Source organism: Bos mutus, unplaced genomic scaffold, assembly GCF_027580195.1.
Source record: "Bos mutus isolate GX-2022 unplaced genomic scaffold, NWIPB_WYAK_1.1 CTG1776, whole genome shotgun sequence".
Lineage (NCBI taxonomy): Eukaryota > Metazoa > Chordata > Mammalia > Artiodactyla > Bovidae > Bos > Bos mutus.
In genome coordinates this window covers 10,999-14,945 of record NW_027219232.1, presented here as the reverse complement: position 1 = coordinate 14,945, position 3,947 = coordinate 10,999, and the positions used below count along the sequence as shown (strand labels likewise).

At 44.5% G+C, this 3,947-nt stretch overlaps 1 pseudogene; it reads right to left on the bottom strand.

The window, feature by feature from the left end:
- Positions 1-2,197: 2,197 nt before the first annotated feature.
- LOC138986819 (5S ribosomal RNA) lies at positions 2,198-2,316 on the bottom strand (annotated as a pseudogene).
- Between the last annotated feature and the right edge of the window lie 1,631 nt (positions 2,317-3,947).

Here is a 3,947-nt window from a genome sequence, read left to right as displayed (position 1 = left end):
GTTGGTATATTTGAATCTTTATTTAGTTTTATTTTATTTTTACGATTAAGGCTACTTGAACAAGGCAAGAGAGAAACCCCAGAGTTGAAAAGCAATTGACTTTTTAAAAGAAGCATGTGGCAGGTGAAACTTTCTTCATTTTTTAGAGTTGGTTCAATGCAAAATCTTTACTCAACAAATATGACTCTTGTGAACTTTATTTCAAATCTCCACGATGAATCACTAAGGCATCAAGGAAGAAAGGAGTAGAGGTGGAGAAAAAAAGAGCAACCTTTCCCCTTGGCTCCATCTCAACCAGCTGCTTAGTTCCTTCATCTCATGGACTATGATCTGGGTTAATCTTGTTTGTCTGATTTTTGTTTGGGGACCGTTTCTAGTCACAGGGCTAGAAACAGTGGAGGGGGTAAGCCCTTCTTTCCATTCCACATCAGACCCATTGGGCAGTCCAGGCCCTGCCCACTGCATTGAGTCTGTAGCAACAGAATCACCAGTGATGCTGGTTAACAATGCATATTGCTGGAATCCACTCCATTCGCTACTGACTCTTTGAGGTGGTGGTCTGGAACCTATACCTGGAAACTTTCTTGATGATTCCAAATCACACCAAAGTCTGAGGACTATGGAAGATCTTCACATTTCTGGAAGAGCCGCACACCTCAAGAAGGAACCACAAGACTTGCCTGAAATGGTAAAGGTATAAGTATTGGACTGAAAGTTGGAAGGTCTCCACCTTTGCTATGTAAGTAAAATGATCTTTCTTTGAAATGAAAATGGATAATACTAAAAGTTCACATTGTTCTAGAGCATTAATTTAAAAAAACCCTGAATTATAGAAATCTGATGTATGAGTTCCTGGAAAGCAAGAACCTATATTTATTGATATGTCTTCATGCCTTAGATCGTGCCTTGAATATAGTGTGCACATCAACAGAAGAAAGAAAAGAACTGAATCGACAAAGATACAAAGAGATCAAAAGTGCTGAGCCAAGTGAAAAGTTGAGGCTTCACAGAACTTTTCTGTCTTTCACACACTGAATAAATATTGAGCACCTACTATGAGCTAGTAGGCATGCAATATGTTTCTGGAAATAGAATGCTGAGAGAAGAAGAAACACAGTTCCTTCTTTCACTGAGACTAATCTAATGATAAATAACAGGCAGATACTTTGAGAACTTCTATAGGGGCCTCTTCCCTCACCAAAAACTGGGTGTCAGAGAAGGCTTTTCAGACTAATAATTGAGTTGAGATCCATAGGTTGAACCAACGTAAACCAGGGTTGAGATGCAGGAAGAATTTCAGGCAGGTAAAATAGCATCTTGGAAGGCTACGTGACAAGGGAACCTTAGTACATTCAAGAAATGAAAAATGCCCTATGGGATGGAACCAAAAGAGTGCAGAGGGCATTCCAGTGAAAAGAAATCAGAGAAGAAAGTGGGGACCAAGCAATGAAGGGATTTGGTCATATCTTCACTATGATGGGAAAATACAAGAGCAGTTGGAGCAGGGAGGTGATAGAATTGCATCTGCATTTTAAAAAGGTCATCTTGCTCCACATCACTCATGATTGGACAGACTCAACTCCAAACTACAACGAGGTTCCACTTCACATTAGTCAGAATGGTCCTCGTGGAAAAGTCTGTAGATAACAAATGCTGGAGAGGATGTGGAGAAAAGGGAACTCGCCCCCACCGTTAGTAGGAATGTGAGTTGGTAGAGCCACTATGGAAAAGAGTATGGAGGTTCCTGAAGGAACTAAAACTAGAAGTACCATATGATTCAGCAGTCCCACTCCCAGGCATATATCCACCAAAAGTATAACTGAACAAGATACATGCACCATCTGTGCACATATACCTGTGTGTGCGCGCGGGTGCGCGCGAGCTCGGGCGTTCGCCTGTGAGGATGGGGGGGCTGGGGTGGGGCTGGGGGTAGGGCTGTAGCTGGGGCTGGGGCTGGAGCTGGTGCAGCTCCCCGGGATTGCCTGAGGCACGCCAAGGGAGCCCCAGACGGAGACCCGCGGGACGGTCGTCTGGTTTCCTGGAAGCCAAATGCGGAGGGGCTCGCGGGCCACGCGGAGGCAACCCAGGTCTGCAGCGGGAGTCAGTGCCCCGGCCACCCACCCCCAGGAGGGGCTGGGGCTGTGGGAGCCCAAGTGTTGGGACGTGGGGCGGGGGCTAAAGGAGAGGGAAGGCAAAGAGCCTACAGCACCCGGTATGCCCAGGCGGTCTCCCACCCAAGTACTAACCAGGCCCAACCCTGCTTAGCTTCCGAGATCAGATGAGATAGGGCGCGTTCAGGGTGCTATGGCCTTAGACGGAGGCTGCTGCCGCCCGGCGCCCTCAGAGTCCTGCGCTGCACCTCCCTTTTGCTCTGACCTGCCGGTCAGCCATTCTGTCTACAAGTAATTTTACTCCCTCCCCTTTCTCTCCCTGCTTTCTGAGAGTCTCTCTCCTTCCATACTTGATGGTGTAATGAATGGATGCCTTAGATCATTTTCCCTCAACATTTTTTTCTCTTTATTTTTACATTGATTTCTATGAATTCATCTTCAAGTTTATGGATTATTTCTGCTAGCATCTCAAATGTGCTGTTGAACCTATCAGTTTTTCATTTCAATTATTTTAGTTTTCAAATCCAGAATTTATGTTAGTTTCCTTTAAAAAAAATAATTTGTAGCTCTTCATTGAGTCTCTCTGTTTGTTGACTTCGTATCATACTGTCATCTAATTCTTCAAACATGGTTCCATTATTTCATTTTGTAGTTATCATTATTTTGATATTTTATCTTTTGACCTTCATACTGAATTTATAAGTGATATACTTATATGAGTTATCAGTGGTATGTTATACAAATGCTTTACTCACCACCATTACAACATTAGAGTTTTCTGAGTTTAACTGTATACTTACCTGTCCCAGCAGGTTGATAAAGAGTCCAAGCCTAAAGCCCCTTTAAGGAGGAGGCAAGCTTGCTTTCTTTTTCACATTCTTTTGCCTAAGACAAGTAGGCATTGTAGGGAGCAGTATCTCAGGTTCAAGGACATTCCTCTTTTTGAGCTTTGGATGTATGTTATAGGAAAGGGTGTGGGCAAAACGCTCACATCCTTGAGATGTTTTTTGTCTATTCTCAGAGGCTAGTTGAGAAGTATATATGGCCCCACTTAAATTAGTGAGCCCCTTCTGATGTCTGTGTCAGAAGCTTTTTCTGTCACCTTCACTTTAAATAAAATATACACAAAGCTCTGAGTGACTGAGACTGTCTTTGGCCCCAGAGTAATATCTTCTTCTTCAGACACCATGAATCCAGTGGCATTGGTCACCGTTGACTGCTAGGTTATCATTTTGGGGGCTTGTCCAAGATCTTCGAGACAAGGTAAGAACACTCAGAGTTGAGATTCTTTTGCTCTTTTACTGTGGTCTCTACTTTACTACGGAGAAGGCAATGGCACCCCACTCCAGTACTCTTGCCTGGAAAATCCCATGGGTGGAGGAGCCTGGTAGGCTGCAGTGCATGGGGTCACTAAGAGTTGGACACGACTGAGTGACTTCACTTTCCCTTTTCACTTTCCTGCATTGGAGAAGGAAAGGGCAATCCACTACAGTACTCTTGCCTGGAGAATCCCAGGGGCAGGGGAGCCTGGTGGGCTGCCAACTCTGGGGTCTCACAAAGTCAGACACGACTGAAGCAACTTAGCAGCAGCAGCTACTTTACTAAATCAGAAGCATGTGGACTGAATTTCTTTTCCCCAGTCAGCTTTTCCTGGTCCCTCTGACCATTTCATATCTGCTTGGGGAATTAAAGTTATTAACCTTGTGTGCCGGATTGTAGACTTTCAAGGGACTTGCAATCCATGCTGTTATTGTGCTTTTCTAGCAAGGCCCCCACTCCAAGTTTTACAGGACACTGCAGACAGGAGCACTTTAGGGAGCTAGCTGGAGCTCTAGC